We start from the raw sequence: 10,769 nt of genomic DNA on the forward strand, positions 1-10,769 counted from the left end.
CTTGACGATAGCCTGCACTGTCCAGTGACATCTGGGACATGGTTACCAGGTAGGGAGTGATTGGCAGAGAATACATGAAGTCGGATATGTGTGAGGTGGCTGGGCACTTACAAAGATCACCCAACTCTGCCTGTTTCTTGCTTTTAGTATGTCTTTTTCTCATCAGCATGTGGACAGGTATGGATAAAACTGGAATTAAGTTCACTAGACCCAGGGTACAGAGGCAGAAAATTGGTTATAAATTTTGATCCCTCCCCAGATGTACAAAGGCACTGCCACCCATAGGCCTTCCCTCCTTAAATATAGTATGGGGATAACCTCTTTATCCTTTTCTGTTGTTTAATCCAGCTAAAGATTTTTGTCCACCTCTCTGAAGTGGGGTTTGCATTGTTGCTGTCATTTCTAAGGAGCCATTTTAGGGTCACTTTTGAAGCTCCGAACCTCATTCCTAGGACTACTTCTGACTCTCTTTGCCTAAGGTTTGGACTATTCCCCTATTACTCCTCGTATAGTTGTCTGCATAAAGCAACTGGGAGGTTTTCCTCCCACTAACATTTCTTATGAAATATAATAAGAGGTCTGGGGAAAACTGTGCTCCTCTTTTTATATGAAAGGTGGTTCAGGATTCCTGGAGGGTCAGAGATGCTAACCTTGGTCATTCCTTCCTTCCTGAAATTTTCTGTGACTACAGGGACACTATTGTCTAGTTCTTCTCATGTGTCTGATCAACTCCTTCGCGGTCTTCTGAGACTTAAATGTTAATGTTCCCTGTGATTCTCTTTTGGCCCCTTTCTCTCCTTACATCCTAACTTTAGGGGATGCTCCCTGTTGCTAGTGGTGTAACTGGACCTGTGTGGCAATGACTCCTCAAATCTGGAGTTCAGGAAATTCCCTGGCGGTCCAGTGGTTAGGACTTGGCACTTTCACTGCCGTGGGCCCAGGTTCGATCCCTGGTCACAGAACTAAGATCCTGAAAACCACACGGTGTGGCCAAAAAAAAGAAAAAAAAAGAAATTCTGCAGTGATAGGAAATACATTAAGACAAGTACATTGAAGTTACCTTGTGGAAAGCCTGGATGTCATTACCAAAATGTTTAATATTTTCTAGTGCGAATATGGTAACACTGAAAATTTAAGTGGGAAAAAGTCATTCAGATGATTTTATAGTTGGTGCTTTTTAACTTGAAGTTAAAACTTCTGGACTAGCTATGTAACTTTGAGCAAATACGTAACTTCTCTGGCTCTATTACTTTTCTGCTAAAATAAAGATAATGTTATTAATCTCACAGGGTATATATTAGAACCAGAGGACTCAGCGTTCAGTCTACACTGACTTGAATGGTCAATAAGATCATTCCTTCAGTCCCAGCAGAATATAGGGATGAATGAACCTGCAGGCTTGGCTTTATCCAGAACTCTGATGGTATAACCATGACCTGTGTTCCCTTTCTGTATTTCTCATCTCTGCTTCCTTAGGGTAGATTCCATTCTCAAGGAAACTCTCCCCTCCTAGAGGCAATAGGCTGTCAACAACACTTAGGGATACATTTTCTCTAATCTGTGTCTTGTGGGAAACATATCAGTTATCCAGCGGAACAAAGGTTTTCATTCACAAAAACCCATTCAAGGACGCCTCCCATATTGTTCACTGTAGTGGGATCACCTGTGAAGCCACGAACAAGACACTGTGATGGTGACTAGAATGGGAAATGCTGTTAATATGCACTTCTCATGGCCCCTACTCCATAACTGGGAATAGCATCAATCCCAGCTATGCATACCTGAAATAGTTTAATGAAAAGATTCCCCAAGAGAAATAAAGGTATTGTTAGCAGGGGAAGGAGGCCAATGAATGATGGTGAGTCAATACTCAAATGTCCCTATACATATGAGAAAGCACATTGTCTACTTTAAATTATTGTATAAATACAAGGAGGTAAGCTGAGACCCATTCAAATTTCATTAGTTGTTTTTGCAAGACACTGGAAAGAAGTATAGATAGGGTAGAATGGATGGGAAAACAAGAAACCTTACAAACAGTTTCATTGATAGTCCTGAAGGACATGGATATGGTGGGTGAAGAAGAGAGGATTTCAAATCTTGGTGAAAGGGAGGATGGGGAACAAATGGAAACAGTAAGGGAAGTCCATAAATGAATCACTTCAAGGACTTTTCACACTTTAGGAGTTAGTTCCCAAGTCCAGGAGTGAGGGAGAAAGGGATACAAAGGAAGTCAAGGGGCAAATAGTCACTCATCCTACTAATGAGAAGACCTTCTTGGAATTGACCATTCCTTCATTGAACAATCTGAGCATCTGACTATAAAAGGCATTGCTAGGAACCCTGTGTGGATTTTCCAGTCACCTTCTATCATGGTAAGAAACCTGGAAGTGGGGAACAGGAAGTGTGACACAAAGATATTATTTTCTTCCTGAGTCTCTTACGAACTAAGAAGAAAAGTAAGTACCATCAGTAGCCACTTTTTAAAGGGAAAGATGGGGTAGTATTTCTGCCAGTGTTCCAAAAAGGGAAGAGAAAATTCTAACTTATCTGAGAAGGAACATTGTCAGTGACAATCATGACAAAAGTGGATGCAGAAAACCCTCAGTACAATGCCGGAGGGGTCTAGAGGCACATCCGCCATGATAGAACAAGAGTCTCAAGTATTCATGATGATGCTTCTGCCAGGGTTCAAGATTGGAGCAGTAACCCTCAACAAATTGGGTATAGAAAGAACATACCTCAACATAATAAAGTCCATATGCAACAAACACAGATGACATCATACTCAATGGTGAAAGATTGAAAGCTTTTCTTCTAATGTCAGAAACAACACAGTGGTGCCCACTTTCACCACTCTTATTCAACATGGTACTAGAAGTCCTAGCTAGAGCAATCAGGCAAGATAAAGAAACAAAAGACAACCAAATCAAAAGGAATGAGTAAAATTGTCCTTATTTGCAGATAATATGATCTTATATATAGGAAATTCTAATGACTCAACCAAGAAACTGTTGGAACTAACCAACAAATTCAATAACATTGCAGGATGTAAAATCAACCTACAGAAATAAGTTTCTGATTCTATACAGTAACAATGAAATATCTGAAAAAGATATAAAGAAAACAATCCCATTCACAATAACATCAAAAATACTAAAATATTAGGAATAAATTTAACCAAGGAAGTAAAAGAGCTGTATAATGAAAACTGTAAGATTCTGATGAAAGAAACTGAAGAAGACACAAATGAAAGATACCTCATGTTCATGAATTGGAAGAATTAATTTTTTTTAACTGTCTGTACTATGCAAAGCCATCTTTAGATTCAATGCAGTCCCTATCAAAATTCCAATGACATTTTTTGAAGAAATAGAAAAACAATCCTGAATTTTATATGGAACCACAAAAGACCCCAAATAGCCAAAGCAATCCTAAGAAAGAACAAAGCTGGAGGCATCACACTTCCTGATTTCAAACTATAATACAAAGCTATAGTAATTAAAACAGTATGTTACTGGCATTAAAAATTGATACATAGATCAATAGAACAGAACAGATATCCTAGAAATAACACCCCACATATACAGTCAACTAGTACTTGATAAGGGAGCCAAGAAGACTCAATGCAGAAAGGATAATCTCTTCAATAAATGCTGTTCAAAAATGTGGATAACCATATGCTGAAAAAATGAAATTGGACCCCTATTTTACACCACTCACAAAAATTAACTCAAGATGGATTAAAGACTTAAACATAAGACCTGAAACCATAAATCTCTTATTAGAAAACTTAGGGAAGAAATTCCTTGATTTTGATCTTGGCAATTTATTTATTTATTTATTTAACATCTTTATTGGAGTATAATTGCTTTACAATGGTGTGTTAGATTCTGCTTTATAACAGAGTGAATCAGCTATACATATACATATATCCCCATATCTCTTCCCTCTTGTGTCTCCCTCCCTCCCACCCTCCCTATCCCACCCCTCTAGTTGGTCACAAAGCACCGAGCTGATCTCCCTGTGCTATGTGGCTGCTTCCCACTAGCTGTTGGTTTTACATTTGGTAGTGTATATATGTCCGTGCCACTCTCTCACTTTGTCTCAGCTTACCCTTCCCCCTCCCCGTGTCCTCAAGTCCATTCTCTAGTAGGTCTGCGTCTTTATTCCCATCCTGCCCCTAGGTTCTTCTTGACCTTTTCTTTTTTTTTTTTTTAGATTCCATACATATGTGTTAGCATACCGAATTTGTTTTCTCTTTCTGACTTACTTCACTCTGTATGACAGACTCTAGGTCCATCCACCTCACTACAAATAACTCAATTTTGTTTCTTTTTATGGCAGAGTAATATTCCATTGTATATATGTGCCACATCTTCTTTATCCATTCATCTGTCGATGGACACTTAGGTTGCTTCCATGTCCTGGTAAATAGAGCTGCAATGAACATTGTGGTACATGACTCTTTTTGAATTACGGTTTTCTCAGGGTATATTTGGCAATTATTTTTTGTATATGACACCAAAAGTACAAGCAACAAAAGCAAAAATGAACAAGTGGGCCTAATCAAACTAAAAAAACTCTACACAGCAAAAGAAATAATCAACAAAATGAAAAGCCAACCTACAGAATGGGATAAAATATTTGCAAACTATATATCTGAAAGGGGGTTAATATTCAAAATATGTAAAGAATGCACACAACTCTATAACAGCAACAACAACAACAGAAATCCAGTTTAAAAATGGGCAGAGGGACTTCCCTGGTGGCACAGTGGTTAAGAATCTGCCTGCCAATTCAGGGGACACAGGTTCGATCCTTGGTCCAGGAAGATCCCACATACTGCGGAGTAGCTAAGCCCGTGCGCCACAACTACTGAGCCTGTGCTCTAGAGCCCGCGAGCCACAACTCCTGAGCCCATGTGCCACAACTACTGAAGCCTGCATGCCTAGAGCCTGTGCTCTGCAACAAGAGAAGCCACCGCAATAAGAAGCCCATGCACTGCAATGAAGGCTAGCCCCTGCTCTCTGCAACTAGAGAAAGCCCGCACAGCAATGAAGACCCAATGCAGCCAAAAATAAATAAATAAAAAATAAAAATGGGCAGAGAAACTGAATAGACAGTCTTAACCATTGGACCGTCAGGGAATTCCCTGAAGAATTTCTTAATGGGGGAGGTCATGGTGGAATTAAGCCTCCTGAGTGAAGAGGTGTTTATTCCCTGTAGAAACTGAAAATGTTGCTCCAAGTTTGTGCAACTGAGCTTTCTTATGTCCATATGGGAAAATCTATAAAAATTGTTAGTAAGTCCTCCAGAGAAAGATTCTCCAAGGCAAACCATTCAGTGTCATCTAATGTTATAAAATCAGTGCATTGAATCACTGAGTTGTATTTATGGGAGGGTTTCTTAACTAAAGAAGTGAAACATCTGTTTAAATGGGATGAAAATCAGAGGCAGTCATTAGGTAAGGAACTGGAGATTCTGCTTACGTATCTGTCAGTGAGTTTACCATTTATAGTTCTTCTTGCTGATAATTGGAGATGCCTATCAGTGCTCATGTAAGAATGCCAACTACTCGGCCTTTCACATTCACATCAAAGTTTGAGTAATAATTAGAGCTATAAGTTTGCTTGCACTACTCATTAATTCATAAAAGTTTGTAGCTGGGGTGGAAAGTGGTCATAAATAAGCCCAGTCATGGAGAAAGATGAAACCCAGAGGAGGAAGTCATTTGCCCAAGGTCGTACAAAAAGTTAACATTAGAGCCAGAAGAACATGGCAGTGAATGTCAGGCCAGCATTTGTAGTTTGTGTTAAAGGGAAAAGGTGGAGACTTTGGGTTCCATTTTTTTTCTTTTTTTTTTTTGCGGTACGTGGGCCTCTCACTGTCGCGGCCTCTCCCGTTGTGGAGCACAGGCTCCGGACGCGCAGGCTCAGCGGCCATGGCTCACGGGCCCAGCCGCTCCGCGGCATGTGGGATCTTCCCGGACCAGGGCACGAACCCGTGTCCCCTGCATCGGCAGGCGGACTCTCAACCACTGCGCCACCAGGGAAGCCCTTTTCTTGTTTTTTTAATCTCTCATGAGGACAGCAACTTAGATTTGTTTTCTAACTTTCTCAGCCCCAGAAGTGTGTGTGTGTGTGTGTGTGTGTGTGTGTGTGTGTGTGTGTGTGTGTATTTTTTGGGCACTCCGTGCAGCCTGTGGGATTTTAGTTCCCCAACCAGGGATTGAACCCGGGCCCTTGGCAGTGAGAGCATGGAGTCCTAACAACTGGACAGCCAGGGAATTCCTCAAGTTTGTATGTTTTTAATAGGATACTCAAAATTTTCTTATTTTCAAAACTAATTTGGTTTTATACACCTGGAGCTTAATACATACTTTTGTCTACTAGAAATGGTCCTTAAAAAGGGTTGTTGTTTTTTTCCTGTAGAGTTCACTTTACTAATTTTGGGAGATTTTTTTTTTTTTTTTTTTCTTGCGGTACGCGGGCCTCTCACTGTTGTGGCCTCTCCCGTTGCGGAGCACAGGCTCCGGACGCGCAGGCTCAGCGGCCATGGCTCACGGGCCCAGCCGCTCCGCGGCATGTGGGATCTTCCCGGACCGGGGCACGAACCCGTGTCCCCTGCATCGGCAGGCGGACTCTCAACCACTGCGCCACCAGGGAAGCCCTGGGAGATTTTTTGATATCCAAAATATAATTATTAAAGTTAATATAGACATTTGATTTTAATATATTGCTATGGCCAAATTCAGTAAATCGACTTACCTTTTTATTCTCTGCTATTGTCCTAATGATCTGAGCTCAAGACAACATTACATTGTCTTCCACTTGCTTGTCCTTCTGTCCTCCTGGCTTCCTCATGTAACTACAGTGAAATTCTGCTAGTTTTCAAAGCACCCTCCAAAGGCCAAGTCGAGTACTAAGATGTCATGGAATACTTTTGATTTCAGCAAGCCAGCCTTCCCCCTTCCACTTAATGGCCCTTCTAACCATGACATCCTGCGCTTATGGTTGTTCACTCTCGCACTCCATTCAGAAGTAATATTTCCCTCTTTAAATTTCTAGAATACTTACTCTGACTCTGGTTTCCCTTAAATGGCAGCCTGAGAAGTGGGTGTTTTATTTTACTGATAAAAGGAGACTCTGAAGGTTCGGGGAGGAAGGATGATCTTATTTTGGTTGAGGTATGAGGGATAGGTTGGAAGAGAAGTTACAAAACCTGGAGAAGCCAGTTAGGAAAACATTTAACAATGGGGGGAGTTTGAAGGGGGAGGAAAAGAAGCAGTGAGCTGGAGCAGTGTCAGTGGTGATGAACTTGCTGAGCCCAGAGGGACTCCAGATTTTAGAGATCCAAGCGTCCAACAGTGAGTAGGATGCTGGGGACAGGGGAGAATTGGTTTGGGTGACTGGAGGGGAGATCAGGGGAGAAGTGAGGTGCTCTGCCCAGAGAGGGGCTCAGGAAGAGCAGCTGGACTGGTAGGAAGATGGTCAGCTCTGCTTGGGGCTGACTGGCCCCTAGGACTCAGGCAGCACATGTGCCTTCTACGTGCTGTCCACCCACCACTATTCCAGCTTTCCTTCGGCCTGGCTGTCATATGAATGGAGGGGAAGCCTTGCAGCCAGCAGTTTTCCCTGAATAAATCAGAGAAACACGCATGTCAGAGCCAGAAGAGATGTCCTGGGTTATTTTCCTGCCCCCAACCACACCGGGGAACCTGAGCAGAGAGAAGCAGAGACTCACCTTGGAGGTAGTAGCAAAGTCAGGACTAAAGCTCAATGTGCCAGTCTAGTGGTATTTCCAATCCCACAGGGGGCCTCAAACTTCTACAGAAGCCATGGATTAATTCTGGGGCTCTCTATTTCTTTGAATTTGATTTATTTTTCCTTCAGACACTGTATTCCTTAAGGGCAGATTCTGGGTTTTCCTAATTTTAACATTTATTATTCCATCTCTTCAATAAATATTGGTGTAGCATCTGTTATATAAGTTAGTATCTACTCTAGGCTCTGAGACTACAATGCACACCTGAACAAAGTTTCTGTCCTCCTGGAGCTTACATTCCAGAAGTGGGGGGGTTAAATAATAAGCATAAAACTCAAATAAATATGTGTTATTTGAGTTGGTGATGAGTTATGGCAAAAAATAAAACAGGGAGATGTGGGACTCAAAGAATGCTGGTGTAGGGGGGAAGAGAGAGAGTTAAACCACAGGATCAGAAAGATAGAAATGGCATTTTTATAGCCTTGGTAGCTACTTTATGGTCACAAGGATAGTCCATGGAGAACTGACCTCTGAACTTTCCCATTCAGGCAAATTTCAGTATAATTAGGCAAATCCACTCTGACCAGAAACCAGTGTGCTTAAAGCAATTTACTAATGTTCATCTGAGATAAGTGCATTTAAATTCAACCCCTTTTTAGTGTTTCTGTATTTGTTGGGGTGTATTATTCATATATTTCATTCTAAACAAAGTATTATAAATGCATTTTGAACCTTAACATTTATCGTAAATACTCACCACATTTGTTTTAGTTTTGAATTATTAGTTGTAATTTTTTCTGGATATTTTTTGCTTTTTGTTTATTTGAAACACTTTATTTGAAAATTCATATATAAACATACAGTTGAAAAGAACAGAGGTGCATACATCAATGTAATAGACAATAGATTCTAAGTAATATAATGTCTGTTTGTGTTTTAAGGAAAGGATTAATTTTCCACCTGGCAAAAAAGTTGCCAGAGAACACCTGCTGTTATTTTGTACTTTTGAAACAAGATTTCTGAGCCAAAATTCTTCACTTCTTTATTTGTGTTTGAAAGATTCACTATTCCAGTAACTGGCCATTCTCAAAATTTTCAGGTTGATTTGTCAAAATGAACTCATCATTATATCTTCTGTCAAGAATATCAGACTTGAACTCTCAGCTATTGGATTGTTACTTTATAATTTACATACATGGTCCATAAAAACAATATACACTCCACTACTGAAATGAAAAGGCAAAACCAAAGCTCTGTGGTTGCATTCATCCTCTCGGGCTTTTCTAATTTTCCTGAACTCTAAGGGCAGCTCTTTGGGGTTTTCTTGGTTGATTACCTGGTGACTCTGATGGGAAATGCCATCGTTATAGTCATCATTTCCCTGGAACAGAGCTTATACGTTCCCATGTATTTGTTTCTCCTGAACTTGTCTGTGGTGCATGTGAGTTTCAGTGCAGTCATTATGCCTGAAATGCTGGTGGCCCTCTCCAATGAAAAAACAGTATGATCACCTTTGCAGGCTGTTTTGCACAGACGTATTTCATTCTTCTTTTTGGTGGGACCGAATGTTTTCTCCTGGGGGCAATGGCTTATGACCAATTTGCTGCAATCTGCCGTCCTCTGAGCTACCCAATGATTATGAACAAAAGGGTTTTTAGTTATATTAGTTATAGTTATATTCTCATGGGTCTCAGGGATCATGGTGAAATTAGTTATATTCTCATGGGTCTCAGGGATCATGGTGGCTACTGTGCAGACCTCATGGGTTTTTAGTTTTCCCTTCTGTGGCCCCAATGAAATTAATCTTTTCTGTGAGACTCCCCCAAGGCTAGAGCTTGCATGTGCAGACATCCTTTTATTTGAAATCTATGCATTCACTGGCACCGTTTTGATTGTTATGCTTCCTTTCTTGTTGATACTCCTGTCTTACATTCGAATCCTCTTTGCCATCCTGAAGATGTCATCAACCACTGGGAGGCAAAAGGCCTTTTCCACCTGTGCCTCCCATCTCATGTCTGTTACCCTCTTCTGTGGCACAGCCAGTATGACACTTACAACCCAAATCTGGCTACTCCCCAGAAACCAAGAAGCTGATGTCCTTGTCTTACTCACTTCTTAACGCCTCTGCTGAATCCACTGATCTACAGTTTGAGAAACAGTGAGCTGAAAAGAGCTTTGATGAAATTATGGCTAAGAAAAGTAGATTTATATACATTCTGATTATGCTGAGAAGCTATGTGATATTTGGTCAATGCTGGACTGAACTTTATTTAAATTTAATAAATGGTAGAAACAGTTTGCATTTCTTGGTACGAATATGTTTGATTTTTTGAGTTCTACAAATCTGATAATATATTAGGGCATCTTTATATATTAATGTTTTTATTCTTTTTTCATAGATGCATAATATTCCTTAATATTAGGTATAACACAGTTTCTTCAAAAAATTGTTTATTGGTGGCCATATGGGTATGTGTTAACTTTTTGTCTCTTTAGAGAAAGCTAAATAAAGAAACTAGTTTTTTACATTCAGAAACATTGTTGCTTTAATTTCTGCATAATAGGTTCCACAGCAGGGTTTTGATGGATCAAATAAACTGTGAGTTTGCCAACTTTCATCAATAATACCAAAATTACTTTAAAAAATGATGTTAACAATTTCAGATTGATTTTGAAAACCCACTCTGCCCCACTGACTGGTTTGAGCTCCAGGGAGCCAACAAATAGATGAGCTTTTTATTTTTTGAGTGAAAATATGTCCATGTGTAAGTTGAAAAAAACAGCTATTTATTGAGAGGACCACACTGGTTCTATTCAAGGACCTAAAGACATTATAATCCACAGCTGGATTTCATCTGGTTATTTTAGAATATATTCGTCCATTGTGTTACTAATTTTGAGGGTCATTTATCATACTGCTTTTACACTTATAAACCATTGTTTTGGAAATCTGGTGAAATTTCTGTTATAGGGCAAAAATGCCCTCAACATTTGTCAAACAA

General features: G+C 40.1%; 1 pseudogene; it reads left to right on the plus strand.

The window, feature by feature from the left end:
• The first annotated feature begins 8,998 nt into the window (after positions 1–8,998).
• LOC117196362 (olfactory receptor 10A3-like) lies at positions 8,999–9,987 on the plus strand (annotated as a pseudogene).
• Positions 9,988–10,769: the final 782 nt, after the last annotated feature.

Source organism: Orcinus orca, chromosome 8, assembly GCF_937001465.1.
Source record: "Orcinus orca chromosome 8, mOrcOrc1.1, whole genome shotgun sequence".
Taxonomy (NCBI): Eukaryota; Metazoa; Chordata; class Mammalia; order Artiodactyla; family Delphinidae; genus Orcinus; species Orcinus orca.